General features: G+C 44.0%; 1 pseudogene; it reads left to right on the top strand.

The window, feature by feature from the left end:
* The first annotated feature begins 21338 nt into the window (after positions 1-21338).
* Positions 21339-24291, top strand: LOC127631423 (uncharacterized; annotated as a pseudogene).
* The last annotated feature ends 459 nt before the right edge of the window (positions 24292-24750 follow it).

The raw sequence follows: 24750 nt of genomic DNA, 5'->3' as shown, positions 1-24750 counted from the left end.
TGCTGCCTAAAAACCCATGTGATGTATTTGCCACACTTACCTCCCCTTCCGGGCAGGTGTGGTCTCCGCAGGGTCTTTTACCCCTGAAAGAATAGGAAACTGGGTAAGACCCCCTTCCCTCGATGCGTGTAAGGGCCCCGGCCGTTTATTGCTCTATGCGGAGAAACATAGAGAGAAAAGAGGCCCAGCCAGGCTTGGCCCGTTCCCAGGTTGGCAAGCGTCGCCTTGTTCCCCTGTCTAGGGTAACCAGAAGGATTCCGACGTCTCTTTTGGAGCATTGAGGAAGGGTATGTGCAGTCTGACACAGCTGGTCGCCTTTGCACGTGAAATACCAGCCCGCTCCTGTGTCAGCAGTACACGTACACGGCTCAGCGCATGGCGTGATTTAAATTGGACCCCTAGTGTCGCTTCTTCGACACAACGTCGAGAGAGCGACAGACGGGGAACGTCTGGGTTACAGATGTAACCTCCGTTCCCTGATGGAGAGAACGAGACGGTGTGTCCTTCCGGCCACGTCGCTCAGCCGAGCCGCTGTAGTGGTCGGACCATTTCCGGCTCCTCAGGAAAATCCTGAATGAACTCATAGTATTTCCTCGCCTTTATACCGTATGTCCGGGGGCGGGGTATGCAAATACTGTCTGCCAACTTCTCACTGGCCTTTTTTCATAGATCAGAGGCATATTCGGCACTCAAGGAAGCTCCTGACCCGCGGAAGCTCCTGACCGGCATCTGAATGCTCACTGGGGTTATTAATACAATTATTATTTAATTATTTTTAAACACGATTAAGAATCGTATTTTATCTAAATTACACAATGATGATTCATCGACTTTATAGACATTACAGTTTTATGGTCTGTTAATGCTGATCTTCTGTAAAGCTGCTTTGAAACGATGTGTGTTGTGAAAGGCGCTATACAAATAAAATTGACTTGACTTGACTTGACTCAAGAGAGACCCCTAGTGTCGCATCTTTGACACAACGTCGAAGTGAGCGACAGACGGGGAACTGATGCTCACTGGATGTGTTTTGTGTTTTTGGCACCATTCTGAGTAAATTCTAGAGACTGTTGTGTGTGAAAATCCCAGAAATACTCAAACCAGCCCATTCGACACCAACATTCATGCCACGGTCCACATCACTGAGATCACATTTCCATATTCTGATGGTTGAGAACATTAACGGAAGCTTCTGACCCGCATATGAATGATTCTATGCACTGCTGCCACACGATTGGCTGATTAGATAATCACATGGATGATTGTTGGTGTCAGACGGGCTGGTTTGAGTATTTCTGTAACTGCTGATCTCCTGGTATTTTCATGCACAATGGTAGAATAACTTAAAGTGTTTAATTAGAATTTAAATTTGAATTGTCAGTTACTGTTATATTATTTACATTAGAGCTTTTTGCGTAAGTAGAGTTCGATAAATTTGCTTAAGGTATTATAACTTACTGTAGTGGTTAATCTTGCTCCTGTTTCTGTTCAGCATCAGGCGAAGAAAGGATAGTTCAGAGGAAGAACGATATGATGAAGGTGAAAGAAATGAGAAAAGAATGTAAACTATTCTATATGTTACAAAAATAGAGTAACTAAAATGGGTGTGCGAATGTAGATCTTCGATCAGGTTTGTGCGCAAGCAATCTTAATATAGAAGTTGTATATTTCACACAACAACGCAAAATGAAGCCATGTGTGTAATATTGGCATTATAGGTCAAGAGCTTAATATATTTTTCTTTCTCTCTCTCTAGTTCTACTAATTCTTTCCATGAAGAAAGGTGAGCCGAAATATGTCACTGATTAATGTGTAGATGCTTTTACTTTAGACTGGGCATATGGATCTAAAAGCCTGTTAATGATCAAAACACTGGTTCTCAGATAATGATTTTTTAAGTGACTCTCTCTCTCTCTCTCTCTCTCTCTCTCTCTCTCTCTTTCTCTCTCTCTCTTGCAAACAACAATTCACAGCCATGCCACAGAGGTTTACAGGATGATTCCAAACTGATCCAGTTCTACAAGGATTTCCAAACTATGACACTCTCACAGTTGGTTTCATGGCTCTACAGCCTACAGCAGAGCACATGGCCACAAGTCGCCCAACCCTCCAGCATGAAGCTTGGATTCCAGGCACAACATCTCTTGCTCAATAATCAGTTTTACATGTTTCATTAGACAGGGCCTTCTTGAACAAGATCTTGCTGTGCGTTTCAATGTGTCGCATAGTCCAGACAGTTGGAACTGTGTTTCATGGCCACACTATTTGTACTTCATGTTAGCTGCAGTTAATGAGCTAATGCCAGAGTATTTTAGAGCACTCTACCACAAAACTAGAGTCCTCTTAGACTGCACTGAAATTTGCGATTTGAGCACAAGGCGAGGCCCTTTCTGTTGTAATGCCTATTCAAGTGAAATGGTTGAAACATAGCAAAGACCGCTACTGGGTAGGTCTCCAAACTAGGATACTGTTGTCAATAACTTATACAGTACATGGGCTGCTGCTTCCTAATGTATTGAAGTTTTCCCACAGTGTATCTCCAATTTCAACACAAGATAATGGAAGAGGGACTGGGCAGTAAACATTAGGGATAATTCCCACACTTGTTCGATTTACTCTTTGGGGACCAACATTTGTTGGTTTTACTTTTATCATTTTTACTATGCCGATTGGCTTTGGCTTTGGCATTAATCCTTATGTTCTTGATGGCACATGCCATGTTTGAGGCAAAGATGTTTTACTTGTTGTGGGTGGTACCGATTTGTGTCACATTTTTATATAGTGAGTCAGTGTGTACAGTAGCTCAAATAAATGGTTGCAGTGTCCTAATCCTGCTTTACAAGTTCAGTTGGTTTAACAAACAAAGCCTGAATGAGCAAATGTTAGAATACAAAGGCTTTTAGAGAGAAATTAGAGAGGTTTTAAGTATGATGACATTGTCATAATTTTACAAATCCATCCAGCCATCCATCCATCCATCCATCGTCAACCGCTTATCCTGTGTACAGGGTCGCGGGGGGCTGGAGCCTATCCCAGCTAACATTGGGCGAAAGGCGGGGGACACCCTGGACAGGTCGCCAGTCCATCGCAGGATAATTTTACAAATAATACTCATAATTATATACACACTGTATATAACTGTATGTTTTCTTCAAATGTATATATACTGTAGTTCATATCTATACTAGACATATTACAAATGAATAATACTTAAACAAGTATTATTCATTTGTAATATGTCTAGTATAGATATGAACTACAGTATATATATATATATATATATATATATATATATATAGATAGATAGATAGATAGATATAGATATATATAGATATAATCTATGTGTGTGTATACATACATACATACATTTACACTGGTGGCCAAAAGTTTGGAATAATGTACAGATTTTACTCTTATGTAAAGAAATTGTAACTTTTATTCACCAATGTGGCATTCAACTGATCACAATGTGTAGTCAGGACATTAATAATGTGAAAAAGTATTTTTAACATTCTTTTCCAATTATCTGTTGTCCAATGTCTGTGTTTCTTTGCACACTCATATAGAATCAATTCCATGCCACATATATTTGCAAAAATATAAAGTATTGCAAAATAAAATAAAGTTTTGCAAAAGAAAAAAGTATTGAGCAAACAAAAAAAAAAATTTTTAAACAAAAATTAAGTATCACAAAAGTAAAATAAAGTATCGAGAGAAAAAAAGAAAGTTTTGCAAACAAAAATAAAGAATTGCAAAATATAAATAAAATATAGCAAAAACCAAGATATAATTAATTGCAAAAATCAATGACTGTTGTAAAAGAAACTAAAGAACTTTTATCCTTTTTTATCTCTGCAACAGATTTTTAGGCAGCAATGATTTTGCCACACATCTTTTTCTTTGCAATGCCTACTAATTATTTTGCAATGCTCCTTTTAATCTGCATTTCCATCACGTGTGAGCTCGTGATACCGTTTTGCCTTTGCGCTTCACTTGTCTCTGTGTTTCACTTTATGGCACTGCAAATATATGTGGCATGGAATTGATCCCATACACTCAAACCTTTTCTTTTTCTGTTTCAAAAGTGTCTTTTTCTTTGCAATTCTTCCCATAAGAGTCTTCTCTTTACTGATGTACATGAAACTGGTGTTGAGTGGGTAGAATTCAATGAAGCTGTCAGCGGAGGACATGTGAGGTGTCTATTTCTCAAACTAGAGACTCTGATGTACTTATCCTCTTGTTTAGTTGTACATCTGGTCTTCCACATCTCTTTCTGTTCTTGTTAGAGTCAGTTGTTCTTTGTCTTTGAAGACTGTAGTTACACCTTTGAATGAAATCTTCCGTTTTTTGGCAATTTCAAGCATTGTATAGCCTTCATTCCTTAAAACAATGATTGACTGATGAGTTTCTTTTCTGCCATTTTTGACCTAATATTGACCTTAAGACATGCCAGTCTATTGCATACTGTGGCAACTCAAAAACAAACACAAATACAATGTTAAGCTTCATTTAACGGACCAAATATCTTGCATCTGTGTTTGATATGATGGCAAGTGATTTTCTAGTACCAATTATCAATTTAGCATGATTACTCAAAGATAAGGTGTTGGAGTGATGCTGCTGTCTAGATTTGATCAAAAATGACTTTTTTCAAATAGTGATGGTGCTGTTTTTTACATCACTAATGTCCTGACTATACTTTGTGATCAGTTGAATGCCACTTTGTTGAATTAAAGAACCAATTTCCTTCCAAAACAGCAAAATCTGTACATTATTCAAAAATTTTGGACGCAAGTGTACATGCGCACGTGCACGCACACACAGCAGAGTGGAGTGCAGAGTACAATGACTCATTTTTCTTTATTTTTTTTAGAAGACAGAGGTCGACTACGCCAGATTGTGGCGAGTAGTATGGAGCAGTAACAGTGGAGTTAAATGTAGGGAGGTGGAACCTATATTACAATTTACAAGGATATAGGTAAAGAAAGTAGCTAACTATGCCACCCTGGGAATATACACAGTGGAGTTAAAAAAAAGAGGAACAAGTGAATATCAGTACAAAAATTCACGTCACATATTAATAAAAGGGTTTAAAAGGAAGCACTTCAAACTCTAGCACTGAAATGTTCTCATCACAAATTAGAAATAAAATACAAGGGGAAAAACCCATAAAAATACACTTGTTTGAAACCCACAAAACTAGCAGGGAGTGGAACCTCAAATACTGCCAAAAAAACAAAACAAAGAGCACAGCATGCAGTGAAAAAAAACACCACCAGATACGGAGATGATGCTAGTCTCCCTGCCACAAGCACCCAGCTCCTAAAAAGGAAAAAAAAGAAAAGAAAAAACAAAACAGAAGTTAACATTTAAAACAGGGGTGTATTTCAGAAAGCAGGGTTAATTTACTGTCACATATACCTTGAACTCTCGGTTGATTAACCCTTTCCTTGCTTACTCTGGGTATGTCAGTTCCAAAACACCTTTGAAGGGTTAGTCCAATCAACCTCCTATTGATAACCCAGAGTTAACGAGTACTTAAAGACATTTTCAACGGATCGCCGATTTCAGGAGTCACCATGGAAAACCAAGTAGAAAAAAACTAACTGCACACTTCAGCAAGGCAGAGTTGGTGGTTCCCCTACTATCACTCACTCGACGTTGTGTTGATGTAGTGACACTAGGGGTCTCTCTTGAGAGCCTCAGTTATCTCTATCTTTGAGAAAAGGCCAATGAGAATTGGCGAACAGATTTTTCACTCTCTATGTTTTCTCTCCATAGTGTTAAATGAGGCTGGGGCCATCTAATGCTATAACACGCATCGGAGAAGCCGTTCTTTTCCAATCCTACTCTTTCAGGGGGAAAAGACCCCGCGGAGATCACATCCTGCCCAGCAGGAGAGGTTACATGTGGCAAATACGTCACATGGGCTTACCAGCCACACATGGAAGTGGCACGGTGGTAGGTCCTGCCTCGATGGGGAGGAGCTCTACAAACACAGCGACTGGGGGTCTGAATGAGATCTGCCAAAGGAAGACGCGGGTCCGCCGACAGGGGGACCGTGCCACGGAAAATACATCACAGAAGATATTGGAATAATCAGAACCTGTGGAGCACCTATTCCAGCACAGGCAAGTCGGTGCCTGCGGTGGGTCTGGCTGCGAACTTCCTCCGCTGAGTTCGGAGCCAGAGGGCTAGGGAGGATGGTCACCCAGGGTCCGTGACTTGTGGACTCCACTGGGGGAGTAGAGCTCACGTCTTCTCCTCGAGGGAGGGGAAAGGCGCTATGCACAAGTGATACACCCGGCCAGCTGTTGTCACCATATAACCAATTTCTACATGTTTGGACCTGTCAAAACAAGGGACAAGACTGGCTCAACCCGGAGATTTTAAATCTTAAGGTATTGGGTGTTGCCCAGCCCGCCGCTCTGCAGATGTCTGCTAGAGAGGTGCCATTGGCCGGTGCCCAGGAAGATGCCACACTCCTTGTAAAGTGTGCTCAAATCAGCAAGGGGACAGTCACGGCCTGGTTCTGGTTGGCCAACGCAATGGCATCTACAGTGGGCAAGCCTCTGTTTGGAGACAGCGTTCCCTTTCTGCTGTCCACCAAAGCAGACAAAGAGCTCTGCGTGCAATCCAAATAGGTGCGCAAAGCACGCACCGGACACAGCAACGCTAAGGCTTGGTCTGCCTCCTCCCGGGGCAGCACTTGCCGGTTCACTACCTGATCCCTGAATGGGGTCGTAGGAACCCTGGGTACTTAGCCCATTCGGGGTCTCAGGATGACATGAGAGTCTGCCGGACTGAACTCCAGGCAAGTGTCGCTGACAGAGAGCGCTTGCAGTTCCCCAACCCTCTTGATGGAAGTGAGCACGATCAGGAGGGCCGCCTTCAAGAAGAGGGCCTTTAGTTGACTGATTCTAGCTGCTCAAAGGGGGCTCCCCAAAGGACAACGAGGACAACGGAGAGATCCCATGAGGGGAACAGGCATGGCCTAGTAGGGTTCAGCCTCCAGCACCTCTAAGGAACCTGATGATCAGGCCGTGCTTCCCTCACGACTTACCGTCCACTGCATTGTGATGGTGAGCCGCTATGGCGGCTTCATAAACCTTCAAGGTGGAGGGGAAGAGCTGCCCCTCCAGTCGCTCCTGCAGGAATGAGAGCATTGACATGACTTCGCACCTCTGTGGGTCTTTAGATTGGGAAGAACACCAATTTCGGCACTTTAGGGCATGAAACTGCCTGGAAGAGGGAGCTCTGGCTTGAGTGATTGTGTCTACGATGGCTGGTGGTAGACTGTTTAGATCTTCCGCATCCCATCCAGGGGCCAGATCTGAAGGTTCCAGAGATCTGGGCGCGGATGCCAGAGGGTGCCCCGTCTCCAAAGGAAGTACCTTCCTCTGGGGAATTTGCCAGAGGTGCTGTCACGAGGAGCGTGAGATCCGAGAGCCAAGTCCGAGTTGGCCAGTGGGGGGCCACGAGAATGACTTGTTCCTCGACCTCCCTGACGTCTCACAGGACTTGTGCAAGTAGGCTTACTGGGGGAAATAAATATTTGCGCAGCCCCCGGGGCCAGATGTGTGCCAGCGTGTGTATGCAGAGGGGGACTTCTGTCAAAGAGTACCAGAGCAGGCAGTGGGTGGAATCTCGGGAGGCAAACAGATCTACCTGTGCTGTGCCAAAACGAGCCCAAATCAGCTGGACCACCTGAGGGTTGAGTCTCCACCCTCCACTGAATGTTACCTTTCATGACAGCACGTCCGCTGTGGAGTTTAGGGATTGCCCGGGATATGAGTGGCGTGTGGCAACCTTAGTCGCTCAACACATGCTTGCCGCTGATCAACAGCAGAAATCTGCGCAGGGCAAGAAATACAACCAGCAATTCTAGGCAGTTGATGTGCCAACCCAGCCGGGGCCCCATCCAGGAGCCAGCGACTGCGTGCCCATTGCAAATGGCGCCCCAGCCCAACTAGGTGTCCATAGTAACTACGAAGCATATGAACACCTGCTGTAGGGGGACTCCAGTCTTTGGAAAACAGAGGTTTATCCAAGGGCTGAATAATGACAGCAGGAAAGTGTGAGGGTCACACGGTATGTGCCGTGGCCCATGCCCATCTCGGGACTCGAGTCTGAGGCCAGTGCTGAAGCGGTCATATATGCATCAACCCGAGTGGCGCGACCATCGCTGAGGATGCCATATGCCCCAGGAGCCTCTGAAATAGTTTCAGTGGAACCGCTGTGCCTGGTCTGAGCCTAACTCCATGCCGAGAAAAGAGATGCTCTGAACCGGGGAGAGCTTGCTCTTTTCCCAGTTGATCCGAAACCCTAAACAGCTGAGATGCATGAGTACCAGGTTCCTGTCCACACAGAGCAACTGTTGAGAGTGCGCTAAGATTAGCCATTCATCAAGGTAGTTGAGTATTTGAATGCCCACTTCCCTTAACGGGGCAAGAGCTGCCTCTGCAACTTTCGTGAAGACACAAGGGGACAGCGACAGACCGAAGGGGAGGATCTATGTACTTATATAAAAGCGAACCATAGAAAGGGTCTGTGATGGGGTGAGACGTGAAAGTACAGATCCTTCAGGTCTACCGCCGCAAACCAATCATGATGCCGGACGCATGTCAGAATAAGTTTCTGCGTCAGCATTTTGAACGGGAGTCTGTGTTAGGCCCGGTTCAGAACTCACATGTCCAAGATTGGCCGCAACCCACCGCCTTTCTTGGGTACGATGGAGATTGGCCGTAGAAACCCTTCTCCATCTCAGCTGGAGGGACAGGCTCTATCACGTCCTTGTGCAGAAGGGTTGCATTCTCTGCACGCAGGGTGGAGCCCTGCACCGAGGTAACGTTGATGCTGCTGAAACGGGGCAGTTGCCTGGTGAACTGAATAATGTAGTGTAGCAGTTTCTACCCAATTTGTGAAAAATCACTCAACATCTTTGGGATTTTGATTTCAGAAGAATAGACTTTATTATCATACAATAAAGCCGAGTTGCCTGCAGTACAACTAAAGCATCTCTGGGTTTTGGTTCACTTAAATACAGTCCTCTAACAAGGTGGGGCTATTCCTATGCTTTGACCCTGGTCAGGTTATTTTAAGAAGTGGACAGGAGACACCTGCCTCACCATATATTTTCTCAGCAGTCATGAGAGCACATATGTGAGGCTATTCCTGTTCCTGCACAGACCTCTAAAAACATACATACACAGAGTAAAAGACCTGTTTGACCATCAGAAATAATTGTAGAATAAAATGGCATTGATTACACCTGATTAATGTATACTTAACTTGATAAAAATACACCAAAGTAGCCAAGTCGGATGGTCCTGGCCGGGTTGGAAAATGTAAGCCATGCATCAAAGCTCCGGGCAAGGGGCACTAATGGGACGATCACGTGTGACGTACCTAGAGGTGGTGCCTCACGGTGGGGGGGGGGCTTGGCGACGTCACGTCGGGGAGTGTTGCTTCGTCCCGAGTTGGCTGTGCTGAGGACAGGCTCGAAGCAATTACCTTGGAAGGAATTGCTTCATTACTGAGGAAGAGGTTCTGTAGTGATGACCTCTAGACTCTTCACCACCTGCCGGCCTGAGGTGCGAGTGTGGTGCATTTGAGCACGTGAAGGCGGAGGGTCCACGTTTATGGGGGCCCGACTGCAAGTGCTCAGTGTCTGATCGCCGTGAGAACACCGGTTGTGGACACCAGCTGAGTGGCCCAGGGAGTTAGGAAACTGCTTCCTTTCCGACAATGTAGGTACTGCAGCCTGTTGGGGGTGCGGCAAGCAAGGGAAAGGAAACAAAAGATTCTCTACCCAGCCCTCCACCAGGGAATGGAGTGGTCTGGATACCAGCTCCGTGGCAGACTACTCTCTCCCTGGGTTGCCCGTCTCTGGAGCGCTTGGGAGCCTTCTGGGTCCTGGAGGTGGCCCGTGAGATGGGGGTCGTCTGCATCCTGCTGGGAGCTCTATGCTGGGGCTGAGAGCTGGGCCCGGGCGGAGCTGCCTGGGGTTTCACCGCCACAGGGGGACGCCCTCGGCGAGCAGACGGAATGCGGGATCTTGAGCCACAGCGGGGCAAGATGTGTTGAATGGCCTCCGTCTGTTTCTTCACCGTCTAGAGCTGCTGGGCAAAGCTCTCTACGGTGTCGCCAAATAGGCCGATCTGGGAGATAGGGGCGTTGAGAAAGCGAGCCTTGTTGGGCTTTTTTTTTTTACTGGTGAATAGCACCACCACTGCAACAGTACATTACTTGCACAACATGGCATTACACAAACCTATTGGTTGGTAAGAAGTTCGTTAGGTGTTTTGGGGTGGGGTTAACCTTTTAAGCTAGAATGGCATCAAGGGGGCTCTTGATTGTTTTGGTGCTATAAGTAGGTATGCAGTGGTTGTCCTCATGAAGGGAGTTTTTTTTTGATTAGGGGACAAACCAGACCCAAAATACATTGTGGTTCTGAAGAGAGTAATTGGGCATAGTGATACGTTCCTAGGATTGATCCCCTATGGCAGGCCGCTTCAGAGGAGGGTGTATAGTAGAGAAAGGCCGAAACACCTGAGGATTCTGGGGTCTACTACTGATGATGTGTCACTAATATTTAGGGTTAGGTTTTGGGGTTAGGGAAAGAACCTCACATATGGGTCCACAAGGTTCCCAAATGAGGTCTCTCAAAGCATGGGCACAGCTTTAAACTTGGAACCCCTCGACAGATTGCTATTCTCAGTGTGGAATATGTCTGTAATTCCCAGGTTAGGGTAAGGGTTAAGTTCTGGGCTAGGGAATAGATAAAAATACCCAACAAAATCCACCTTTTAAAGGAAAAGAAATTAGGTTTAGGCCCCCTGAAAAGAAAAAACACAAGACAGAAAGTGGGAAAGCCTAGCTCAGTGATGCCCTGAGAAACCACCTGGTCAATATTCCTGGTCTAAAACTCTATTAAGGTTTATTTATTTAGTGAACAAAAGGTATAAACCTCTAAACTCACTTTGTGCATTACAGGGCAGATGGTAGGATCCTCGTCCTAGGAGACCCCAACACAACATCTCGAGATAAGATGGAGGAAAAAAGGAGCAGCTACACCTAACCCTTGTTCAGGTAAGTCTTTGTTAAAATGATTTTTATCTGTCATACATTTCACAAATGGATACCTTGGGGAAGCGAGGAGAGATGGTATTTTCTAATAGTTAAAAGTGCAAATTCTTAAGACAGTAACCTAGATGTCTTAACTCTATTAACTGTTGGTTTAAAAGCCAAAATCCCTTTTCATAAGCTCTGAGACTCATCCTCCCAACCATCATACTAAAGAATGCAAGTTCTTTTTATTTATTTTAAGTGCTTTAAATAGTTTAAGTGCTATCACCACATGGCCCAAACAAATTTCATCATAGTAAATAAATAAATAAACCCATGCAAAGAAATTCCAAACAATTTATAAAGTTTAATTCAAATAAGGAACAAAAAAAGGGGGGCATAAGTGCTATGTGTGAAGAGAGACAAGGAGTGGTGTAGCATGCACTCTCTTTTGTTCATTAAAGACCAGACGTGCTGCTGCATTCTGGATCATTTGCATGGGTATAATTGCGCATGCAGGGAGGCCTGCAATGTGAGCGTTACAGTTGCCCAGTTTAGTTATGACAAGTGACCGAACAAGAAGTTGTGTGGCATGTTCTGAGAGGAAGGTTTTATCTTCCTGATATTTTAGAGTGTACACCTACATGATCGTGCTGTCTTTGAGGTGTGGTCTGTGAAATTAATTTCTGATATCTGCCAGTTTTGGAAGTCGTTACTTTAGTTGAACCCAGCTGCATGGTGATGTTGTGTTCAACAGCAGAGTTGGCTGGAAGGACAAGGAATTCGGTCTTGGCTGGGTTAAGTTGCAGGTGGTGTTTCTTCATCCAGGCCGAGATGTCTGCCAAACGGGCAGAGATTTGAGCAGCCACTGTGGTATCCTCGGGCTGGAAAGACAAGTACAGTTGCGTGTCAACAGCGTAGCAGTGGTAGGAGAAACCATGTGCCTGAATGATTGGTCCCAGTGATATTGTGTGTATATAGAGAAGACGAGTGGCCCATGCACTGAGCCATGAGGTGCCCCAGTAAGTAGCTGATGTGGCTTGGACACCTCACCTCTCCAGGCTACTTTGAAAGGCCAATCTGAGAGATAGGAATTCGACCAAATAAGCTCAGTTTCTGTGATGCCCAGAGACAAGAGGATGGAGAGTAGGATCTGATGGGTTTAATGCATCAAAGGCTGCAGAAAGGTCCAGTAGAATCAGAACGGATGATCTGGATCCACCTTTCACCTGTCTCAGCTACTCATTGACAGACAGCAGGGCAGGCTCGGTGGAGTGTCCACTTTTGAAGCCTGACTGATTGTCATCCAGCAGCTTGTTCTGTGAGAGATTGAAAACTGCCCTTTCAAGTGTTTTTGCCATGAAAGGGACGAGAGAGACTGTTCTGTAGTGTTCTACTTGTGTGGGGTTAAATGCAGGTTTTTTCAGTAGCGGGATTACTCGAGCCTGCTTATATGTAGGGGGAAAAGTGTCCATAAGTCAAGATGTGTTAATTATGTGTTTGCAGGTAGGATGGATGGAGAGATGGCCTAGAGAAGGTGGCAAGGAATGGGGTCAAGGGAACCGGTGATTGGGTGGTTGGAGAGGAGGAGTTTAGAGACATCAGCGTCAGTCAGAGGAGAGAACATAGAAACAAAAGAGCTGGAAAATAAATTTTGTGTGGGAACAGAGGTAGAGACAGCAGTGGAAAAGCACAAGGGTGAAAGAGAACGGAGGTTACGGCGAAACGAAACCAAATGCGGAGTCTGTTTTAATATAGATGGGAGAGTCATGTTTTGAATTGAACAAAGTTCAGAGACCTGTAAAGGCATAACAAGAATATTTGAGTTGGTAAAGTTACATGTAAAAATGATCTGTGAGTTGATGTAGTCCTTAGTCTTTCTGAGTCAAGCGAGGCCAGAAGAGCATGAAGTTCAGTGGCCTGTGGCTTGTCTTGGTGTATGTTGAAATCTCCAAGAACCACAAGTGGCTTACCATCCTCCAGGAAGGAGGACATCAGGACATCCAACCCCTCAAGAAAGTTTGCCAGCTAACATAGAGGGCAATAGATGACAACAACATATATTTTTGGGGTTGCATTGTAATAATAGCTTGGAATTCAAAATAATTATTGTTACATAGAGAAGAAGAGTGTGGTGAAAATGTCCAGACCTGTTCCCCCACCCCTACCAGTGTGTCAAGGGGTGTGAGAGAAGGAGAAGTTGTTTGAGAGAGCAGAGGTTGCTGTATCCTCTGGACGTATCCATGTTTCTGTCAGTGTAAGGATCCTGAGGGTTGACTGTGTGGCGAAGGGTGGAATGAAGTCAGCTTTGCTCACAGCTGACTGGCAGTTCCAGAGTCACACTGAGAAAGAGAGCGGAGCAGGCTTCTTTGTTTATGCACATTTGCATAAGTTATACATGCAATAGAGAATAACCAGTATACCGTATATACCCGAATATAAGACGAGGTTTTTGTCCTAAAAATAGGCTGAAAAATGGGGGGTCGTCTTATATTCGCGATATAGACAAAATCACGGGGGAAAGGGAGAAAGCGGGGGAAACAGTAGAGGGCGCCAACACGATAGGCTAATTAGTGACAGTGTTATGAATTAAATAAACAGTAAAGTGCCGCCATGGAGAGATCAAAAGATCATCTTGAGAAACATGCTTCAAAAGTATGGAATTACGATTGTGTCAATAATAATGAATGTAACTTTATAAAACTGAACGTAACTTTATAAAACTGAACGTAACTTTTTCAGAAACTATCAAAAATATTCCATTACAAAAGAAGAAAAACACAATTAAAATGAAAAAAATGAACTCAGTCGCACGAATTTAACAGGCTCTTCAAATATGCTTCATTTTTTGTTAATGTTTTTCAAAGATTCGTTTTCGCAAATCGTGGATTCTGAATACATTGACACAGATTTCGCTTACGCTTCGCAGTTTTTCGTTTGCTGTTTTGAGACAAACCTCTCGTGGGGGTGGGCTTAACAGTGATCTACTCTGATTGGATAGTGAGCTTTTGATGGACAGGTGCTCTCTCTCGGATGTACAGACGTCACTCAGTGGCGCGCATATTGGAAAGCTCTCCTGGTGATTTGTAGTTATGCAATACGTCGTGCTTTGTTGTATTACTTACTAACAATATGTAAATAATATTTGACCTATAATTCCATCCATCCATCCATCCATCTTCAACCGCTTATCCGAAGTCGGGTCGCGGGGGCAGCTGCTCCAGCAGGGGGCCCCAAACTTCCCTATCCCGAGCCACATTAACCAGCTCTGACTGGGCGACCCCGAGGCGTTCCCAGGCCAGTGTGGAGATGTAATCTCTCCACCTAGTCCTGGGTTTTCCCCGAGGCCTCCTCCCAGCTGGACGTGCCTGAAACACCTCCCTAGGGAGGCGGCCAGGGGGCATCCTTACCAGATGCCCAAACCACCTCAACTGACTCCTTTCAACGCAAAGGAGCAGCGGCTCTACTCCGAGCTCCTCACGGATGACTGAGCTCCTCACCCTATCTCTAAGGGAGAAGCCCGCCACCCTTCTGAGGAAGCCCATTTCGGCCGCTTGTACTCGCGACCTAGTTCTTTCGGTCATGACCCAACCTTCATGACCATAGGTGAGGGTAGGAACAAAAATTGACCGGTAGATCGAGAGCTTTGCCTTTCGGCTCAGCTCTCTTTTCGTGACAACGGTTACCTATAATTATATAATTTAATATTATATGAGACCTTCGATCGTCTAATAATCAAGGCAGCTTGAAGTAAGTTTGTGTTACTGAAGTAACCAATAACATCGATAAAAGTTTTATTCATGTAACGTTACAGTGTGCAACAGTTCTGGCTTTATTTTGCAAATTTATTGTTTAAAAAACTTTTTTATATATCAAGATACCATGTATAGATATAAATATAAAATATAAATAATATGTTTGCCTAATCTTCCTTTCTTTTAATGCTAACGTTACTTGTCAGGACCAAAGACAAATGTCACTTTTCCAGGTAGGCACTGAATGATGGTATATAAATTATACAGCTGAATTAGGGTAAAACTGGTTTGCTAGTCCTTATAATGATGATGGCTGACTTTGTGCAAATTAACTGGAGAGGAAGAGAGAGAGAAAGAGAAAAAAGGATTGTCTTAACTATCCTTAAGGGGCTGTTTTTTTTGTTTGTTTTTTTTTTACCTGTAGGAACAAGTGCAAGACGACATTTTACAGCATATGCTGTCAAAGTTTAGCTTGATTATTCGTAATGAAACATTAGATTTGATATCTGCACTGTCTACATTGACACGTCCTTGAATATAATAACTGTGCAAAAGAGCAAACAATCAAACTACATAACATCATGACATGACATCAGTGCATTGCAAACTTGTGAATGACAATAAAAAAATTATAAAAAAAATATATAAAAATATGATATTTTATATGTGTTTATCAAAACATTGTGAATAAATACAATAAAATATATGCAATATTCCACCACTGTGTTGAAATTTAGAGTGTTTTCTGTAAAATGAGACAATTTCTATCCATTTACTTCCAATGTATGTGGGCAGGACGCTCTTTTAAATTCAGAAATGCCTAATTCTCTAAAAAATTCAAAATAACCTGCAGAGCTGAAGTGGTTAAACAATAAATTAGCTAAATAAAACCAGAACTGTTGCACACTGTAACGTTACATGAATAAAACTTTTATCGATGTTATTGGTTACTTCAGTAACACGAACTTACTTCAAGCTGCCTTGAAGGACAAGAGGAGGAGGAAGATGATGCCGCTCCGTGTCTCTCCTGAGAGCTCATCTTTACAGACTGATCGAAGACGATTATTAGACGATCGAAGGTCTCATATAATATTAAATTATATAATTATAGGTCAAATATTATTTACATATTGTTAGTAAGTAATACAACAAAGCACGACCTATTGCATAACTACAAATCACCAGGAGAGCTTTCCAATATGCGCGCCACTGAGTGACGTCTGTACATCCGAGAGAGAGCACCTGTCCATCAAAAGCTCACTATCCAATCAGAGTAGATCACTGTTAAGCCCACCCCCACGAGAGGTTTGTCTCAAAACAGCAAACGAAAAACTGCGAAGCGTAAGCGAAATCTGTGTCAATGTATTCAGAATCCACGATTTGCGAAAACGAATCTTTGAAAAACATTAACAAAAAATGAAGCATATATGAAGAGCCTGTTAAATTCGTTGCGACTGAGTTCATTTTTTCATTTTAATTGTGTTTTTCTTCTTTTGTAATGGAATATTTTTGATAGTTTCTGAAAAAGTTACGTTCAGTTTTATAAAGTTACATTCATTATTATTGACACAATCGTAATTCCATACAAAAGTTGGTCAAATAAACCAACACGTTCGAAACAGTTATGACGCCAACTTTAAACTTATGGTCGTGAATGAGGCGGAATCATCTAATAATTGCAAAGCTGCCAAAAAATTTGGAGTCACAGAATGCAACGTTCGAAGGTGGCGAGCACAAAAAGAACGACTAAAAAATACCAACAGCCAAAGGAAAGCTTTCCGTGGACCTCAAAGTGGCAAGTTTGCAGAACTTGATGATAGAATCTATGAATATGTGATAGAAAAACGTCGGGATGCGATGCCAATCACAAGAGAAATCATTCGGCTGAGGGCTCTGGAGATAGCCAAGGAGCTGAACATACCGACAAATGAATTCAAAGCTAGCACTGGGTGGTGTACACGAATGATGCGGCGCAAAGGGCTGACACTGCATCGTAGAACAAGTTTGGCCCAGCGCCTGCCCTCAGACTTCGAGGAGAAGTTGCTGTCTTTTCAGCGATATGTGCTTAAACTGAGGAAAACTCACTCATACCCCCTGGATCAGATAGGGAATGCTGACCAAACACCAGTGTTTTTTGACATGCCAACATCTGTCACTGTTGCCAAGAAAGGGGACAAATCAGTTATTGTGCGATCTACTGGAAATGAAAAAAACCGAATCACTGTAATGTTGGCGTGTCTCGCTGATGGGACCAAACTCCCCCCATATGTGATTTTGAAACGCAAGACTATGCCAAAGGAGACGATGCCAGCTAGCATTATCGTACATGCCCAGGAAAAGGGCTGGATGGACACTGACCTGGTAGTGGACTGGCTCAAGTTAGTGTGGGGCAGGCGCCGCGGTGTGCTTCATAAGAAGAGAAATATGCTCGTTTTGGATGCATTCCGCGGACACTTGACGGAGCCCGTCAAAACTCAGTTGCGGAAAATGAACGGCGATCTAGTGATCATACCGGGGGGGATGACAAGCCAGCTACAGGTATTGGATGTAGTCGTCAACAAGCCATTCAAGGATAATCTGCGCAAGAGGTACACTGAGTGGCTCCTGTCAGGCGATCACTCACTGACGCCTACTGGAAAACTTAAGAAGCCAGCAGTGCATCTGCTCTATACTTGGATCCTCCAAGCATGGGATGCCATAAGCCAGGAGAGCATCATTCATGGATTTAAGAAATGCTGCATATCAAATGCCCTTGATGGGAGCGAGGATGACATTCTGTGGGAGGGGCTCGTGGAGCATCATGATAGTGATGACAGCGAGAGTGAGCATAGCGAGGCAGGGGATCTCTGTGAGGAATAGGCCTAGTTTAATGTGCAGCATAAAGGCCCATTTGCACTGCTGTTCTTATTGCAACCCCACAGTTTGGTTTGTTTCAAGACTTTAATGTCAGATGTGTTTGATTAAAAGCAGATGGTTATTTTCTATTTATCTTCACAGTACCACAATTACATACATACATAGGCCTACATAATTATTGCATTTTTGTGAAAAGGTTATTCATTTTTGTCGCTCATTCATTAATTTCTGAACTCATTGACAGAGTGCACTTTATTTTGTGACAAATTAATCCAAATATTTAATGAATGGTGTTAAAATGTTTTTTCCAATGAATTATCACTAGAATTTTCAAATAAAATTATTTTCTTTTGAAAACTAGATTTTTTCCCCAAAAATCTATTTTTTTCCCCAAAATAAGTCTGGAAAATGGGGGGGTCGTCTTATATTCAGGGTCGTCTTATATTCGGGTATATACTGTATTTATCACTTTAATTATTTGCCATTCAAACACAATCAATGCCATTGATTCAAATTTTGCATCTGTCATTTCTGTATGAACATCAGCTTTTGGAATTGTATCACTCTGCCTCTGAAGAGCAGGAAGAGGAGCAGTTCAATTTGGAAGACACTCCTCTAGCATTCCAGCAGTTTAATGTAAGTACATATTTAGAAGTTAAATATTAAGAGTATACAGTTTGACTACATCATTCATTTTACTGTCATTCATGTATCACTCATTATTATTCAAAAAGTCTATTCCACAACAAATACAATTTTCTTTCATTTTCTCTTCTCTGTTTTTTCAGTTCGGTGAGGAAATCAGATTGAGGGACAGGCCAACACTACGCCAGTTGCCCATATTCTGTCCAGAGTGTGATGTAAGTCCATGTGTGAATGATGTTGTCTTCTTTATGATGTTGACTTTTAAGTCATTCAGTCATCAGATATATTTATTCAGATACAACACCTCACAGGGAATACGTGTGTTGTTCTTTTTTTTATCTTGCAATCCTGTAGACGATTCTATTTCCCTTCAGTCCCGATGAGGATCTAGAGGATACTCGTCCTGCTTCATCTGTGAGTACATACTCTGGGGGAGCGATACCATACCAAGTTAGGTGTTGGTCTCCCGGCTCGCATGTCATGTCTCTGCTCTACTTAATCCGATAAGGAATTGAAGTATAGACATTGCAGGGGCAGTAGGCATAGTTTCATTTCTAACAGAGTAAAGGGATGGAATATAGGGTAGCTCAGCTCATTAAGGGTGTGGGTTGGGGGAGTGATCCCTGGTGAAATGGCTTGTCTTGATGGGAATTGAATGTTTTGATGGGAAAGCAAGAATGAGAGGCATCAGAAAGGATCCAGTGTCCAGCTGCGGGGCATGGCAGGGAGACATCCCTGACTGCTGCCCCACTACCACGAGAGGTTCTTGGATTAATGGAGCTAAACATCTATGATGGGTGGCTTCAGGCTGATGACCTCGTAGCTGGACAACTGAAGGCACTGACAGAGGTGTACAGGCAGTAGTGCCCAACAGGTTTAAACATCACCCTGTGCATTTGAATGTATGAGTGATATTAATATGATGAGTGATGAATGGCTGAAGAATAACATTACTTTTACAGTCATTCCTTTAAAACAGTGTTTTAACACAAATAACAGACCACGTAGTAATGTGAGAAGAACATGTTTACAAGTTACGAATATACTGTTTGATGAAGGTTAAACTACATCATTCCTTGAATCCTTTCATTGTCATTTGTGTACCAATCACTGTGACACAGCCAATGATTTATTTTTTATATTTTATGTTTTTGAATACTTCATTAGCAGGAGGCCTCAGCTACAGGAAATAGACCAGGCATCGGTCATTGGAGCTTTTCCAGTGTGAGTTAATGTCTTTGATGTTAACATGCTGTGTGTGACAAATGAGCAAACAAAATGTTTTGCCCCACTGATATGTCATATAAGTTTTATTCAGATACAACACATTACAGGGAATACATGTGTTTTGATCTTTTTTGTGTCTTGCAATCCTGTAGACTGTTCTATTTCCCCACACCCCCAATGAGGAACAAGAGGACACTCGTCCTGCTTCAACTGTGAGTACATATTGTACCACTATTTTTTTATTATTACTATTGTACTCCCCTCGTGGTGGCGCAGTGACTCAATCTGGGTGGCGGAGGATGAACCTCAGTTGCCACCGTGTCTGAGATCGTCAACCCACACAACTTATCACGTGGCTTGTTGGGCACGTTACCGCGGAGACATAGCGTGTGTGAAGGCTTCAAGCTATTCTCCGTCGCATCCACGCACAACTCACCACACGCCACCCCCAGAGCGAACCACATTATAGCGACCGTGAGGAGGTTACCCTATGAGACTCTTTACCCTCTGTAGCAACCAGGCCAATCTGGTTGCTTAGGAGACCTGGCTGGAGTCACTCCGCACACCCTGGATTCGAACCTGCGACTCCAGGGGAGGTAGTCAGCATCTCTACTCGCTGACATACCCAGGCCCCCCATACTGTACTACTATTAATGCATGAGTGATATTACTAAGACGAGTGATGAATAGCAAATTTTTATTTGTTTTGCGCTTTACAGACACTTCATTTCAAAGTAGCTTTACAGAAAATGATGCTGTCATTTTTAAAACTATTCTTTAAAACAGGCTTTTATTGACTGAATTTACAACACAATAACATGTTTTAAAAAGTATTTCAAAGCAGAAAAGTACTGATAACAACCTCATGTTTTTCTTTTCTTCTTCTTTCCAAAAGGTCGCCACTGTCAGCGAAGTAGATGAAGAAAATTTAAAAAATCAATAAATAATTGTTTCATTCAGTGTTTTATTTTTGTGACAAATAAAAAGTGTTATACCTTTTTTACCTCATTGTTTTCCACAAAAGGAGTTGTTATAAATAAACAAAAAATGGTCATTTAAAATTTTTAGAAAAACAAAAAAAAATGTAACTGCAAGCGGCAATTGTCGGGGTCCAAGCATATATGGCGAGATGACTAAAATAATAAAGTTTCAATTTCTTTTAGCGATTATGCAAAATTGAGATTTTCTTAAGTTATAGAGCCCCTAGCATCAAAAATGAAAGGAACTTAGCATGTTACCTCAACAGTGTTCTCTTGTCCATGTGTACAAAGATTTGTTTGAAAATGGCACTCACAAGATACAGGTTAATTAGACATTTTAGACCACGCTCCAAAACATATTTGTTTATACCTTCGGAAGAAGCTATTTTTGTTGATTTTCTTTATCGTATTTTAAGAATATGTCAGCACTTGAACCAAAGAAGATGCACATTTAATTTGAACTTTTTCACTCAAACAACTGTGAAGTTACAACGGTGTTTTGTTGTAGTGTCCCCTATGTGCCAAATTGTGCAAAACTTTGCTTACATCTTCAAAATGTCCCATTGACTCTGGATACTAACTTTGGTAAATAGTAAATATTGATCAATTAATCAATTTGCATTTAACTGAAGGAATTGTTTCTCTAATATATTTGGACATTAAACCAACTGGCTGTGCCCCTGCGGTCCAACCAAAGATCCAGTGGCCCAAATCCCACAAGAGAGTTGAGTGGCAACAATTTGATGAAGATGTAAGCCAGGTCCTGGAAGTGACAGCTAAGGGTGACGTGGACCATCGATTGAGAACGATGACCACCCTCATAGTGAATATCACAGCTGAGCGATTTGGAACTGAGGCACCCAAGCCTGCTCCATCTGCATATGCTCCAAGCCACAGAGTAAAGAAAATTCAGTGCCTCAGGGACGAACTCAGGCTGCTAAAGAGGCAATACAAAGTAGCGGGGGAAGTCGAGAGAGCCGGCCTAGCAGACCTGAGAGCAATCCTAAGAAAACAACTGTTAACCTTACGGAGGGCAGAGTTCCACAGAAGGAGGCGGAAGGAGAGAGCCAGGAAGAGGGCAGCATTCTTGGCCAACCCATTTAAGTTGACCAAGCAGCTCCTTGGCCAAAAGAGGGCTGGCCGCCTCACCTGCTCCAAGGATGCCATAAACGACCACCTCAAGGCCACCTATAGTGACTCCATCAGAGAACAAACGCTGGGTCCATGCAATGCGCTGATAACACCACCAGAGCCTTCATTAGACTTCGAAAGGGAAGTGGAGGAAGTGGTGAGGAGAGCAAGATCGAGCTCAGCACCAGGCCCAAGTGGAGTGCCCTACAAGGTGTACAAGAACTGCCCAAAGCTATTACATCGGCTTAGGAGGGCTCTGAAGGTGATCTGGAGGAGAGGGAAGATCGCCCAGCCATGGAGGTATGCGGAGGGAGTGTGCATACCAAAAGAGAAGTCTGAGAACATCAACCAGTTCCGGGTCATCTCCTTGCTCAGTGTGGAGAGCAAAATATTCTTCAGCATCGTGGCCAAGAGACTCTCCAACTTCCTGTTGAGCAATAAGTACATCGACACGTCTGTGCAAAAGGGAGGAATACCAGGAGTTCCTGGTTGTCTGGAACACACGGGCGTGGTAACCCAGCTTATCAGGGAAGCAAGAGAAGGCAGAAGGGACCTGGCAGTACTGTGGCTGGACCTCACCAACGCCTATGGCTCAATACCTCACAAGCTGGTGGAGGTTGCACTGGAGAAACACCATGTACTGCAGAAGGTGAAATACCTCATCCTGGACTATTACAGTAAGTTCAGCTTGAGAGTCTCCACTGGCTAGCTAACATCTGACTGGCACCAGCTGGAGGTGGGGATAATCACTGGCTGTACCATCTCAGTAACCCTCTTTGCACTGGCAATGAACATGCTGGTCAAGGCAGCTGAAACAGAGTGCAGAGGCCCCCTCAGCAAGGCTGGAGTAAGGCAACCTCCCATAAGAGCATTCATGGACGACCTCACAGTGACAACAACGGCGGTACCAGGAGCTAGGTGGATCCTCCAGGGGTTGGAGAGACTCATGTCATGGGCACGCATGAGCTTCAAACCTGCAAAGTCCAGGTCTCTGGTCCTAAAGAAGGGGAAGGTTACAGACAAATTCTGTTTCAGACTGGGAGAACACCAGATCCCGTCAGTTACTGAGAGACCAGTGAAGAGCCTTGGGAAGGTCTTCAACTGCAGCCTGAATGACAGAGACTCCATCAAGGCAACCGGTGCTGACCTAGAGGGATGGCTGAGAACAGTGGATAAGTCTGGGCTCCCTGGAAGATTCAAGGCCTAGGTCTACCAGCATGGAATCCTCCCAAGAATCCTCTGGCCTCTGCTTATCTATGAGGTCCCCATGACAGTGGTGGAAGGTTTTGAGCAGAAGGTGAGCAGCTATCTACGCAGATGGCTGGGCCTGCCGCGTAGCCTGAGTAACATCAGGCTATATGGGAACACCAACAAGCTCAGGCTCCCTTTTAGCTCAGTCAGGGAGGAGTTCATCGTTGCACGGACACGAGAACACCTGCAGTACTCTGGATCCAGAGATACCAAAGTGTCCGGCACAGGGATTGTTGTGAGGACAGGGAGGAAGTGGAGGGCAGCCGAGGCAGTCCAGCAGGCAGAGGCGCGGCTGAAGCACAAGGCCATCCTTGGAACAGTGGCGCAAGGCAGAGCCGGACTCGGGAGTCTAACAGCGACCCGATATGACTCTGCTAGTGGAAAGGAGAGGCAGAGGCTGGTACAGGAGGAGGTGCGAGCTTCAGTCGAGGAAGAGCGAACCAGCAGAGCAGTGGCCATGCGGCAGCAAGGCGCCTGGATGAAGTGGGAGCAGGCGATGGAGCGGAGCGTCACCTGGAAGGAAATCTGGAAGTGGAACCCCCAGAGAATCAAGTTCTTGATTCAGGGGGGTCTATGACGTCCTCCCAAGTCCATCCAACCTGTGCACATGGGGCAAAATAGAAACACCTGCATGCCCTCTTTGTTCCAAAATAGGAACATTAGAACACATCCTGAGCAGCTGCTCCAAGGCGCTGGGTGAGGGCCGGTATCGATGGAGGCACGACCAGGTCCTCAAATCCATCGCTGAGGCAATCAGCAAGGGGATCAAGGACAGCCGATACACCCAAGCTTCAGCCAAGACAATTCACTTCATCAAGGAAGGACAAAAGCCAGAGAAAACATAAAAAAAACCTGCTCTGTAGGTTTGCTCTCCACGGCCCGAGACTGGGTGATGACAGTCGACCTGGAAAGGCAGCTGAAAATCCCAACACACACCACCCAGTCCAAATTGAGACCTGACATCATCTTGGTCTCTGAGGCCACCAAACATCTGATCTTGTTAGAGCAGACAGTGCCCTGGGAGGAGAGGATGGAGGAAGCTCAAGAGAGAAAAAGGGAGAAATACCAAGAACTGGTGGAGGATTGTCAGAGGAACGGATGGAGGACCAGGTGTATGCCAGTAGAGGTGGGCAGTAGGGGATTTGCTAGTTACTCCCTGAGCAAGGCCTACGGTACGCTGGGCATAAAAGGTGCTAATCAAAGAAGAGCCATAGGCAAAAACGTGGAGGCAGCAGAAAAAGCATCCAGATGGCTCTGGTTAAAGAGGGGAGAGCAGTGGGGGCAGTAGAATGCCACTTGGACACAGGCCGGGGCCTGATCAGCCTCGGTCGGGTCGCCTGGACGAGGGTGTCTGTTGTAAGACCCGAAACACCCAGTGACTCCTGGAAACAACACTGATGATGTGTCCAAGGTTGTGCATCAGTAGATGTTTCTGTAAACTGGAACGATTTGACATATCGAAATTTTGGTAACTTTTTGTCAGGAGTGTCTGACAAATGCTGAGGTGCAAGGCGATTGTACTGCATTATAGCCATAGAAGCACACATAACATTCATTAGAATTTAGTTAGTTGATTGGGTTCACTTTTCGTTATGTTAGTTATGATTATATTAACAATCCTGTGTTATTTAAGAGGATAAGAGATTTCAGTTGCAGAAATGTACTTCAACACATTTATTTTTATGTTGGTCATAACGTCAAGCAGATGTGCTGTGCCAGCCAGGATCATTTTATTGTAAATGGTATTTAACATGAGCACAATATATAACTGGACACTTTTAGTGAAATTATGGTCTTTGGGACTTGACCATATTTATTTGCAAGACAAGAACACGTGT

Source organism: Xyrauchen texanus, chromosome 38 (assembly GCF_025860055.1).
Source record: "Xyrauchen texanus isolate HMW12.3.18 chromosome 38, RBS_HiC_50CHRs, whole genome shotgun sequence".
Lineage (NCBI taxonomy): Eukaryota > Metazoa > Chordata > Actinopteri > Cypriniformes > Catostomidae > Xyrauchen > Xyrauchen texanus.
This window is presented reverse-complemented; position numbering and strand designations above follow the sequence as displayed.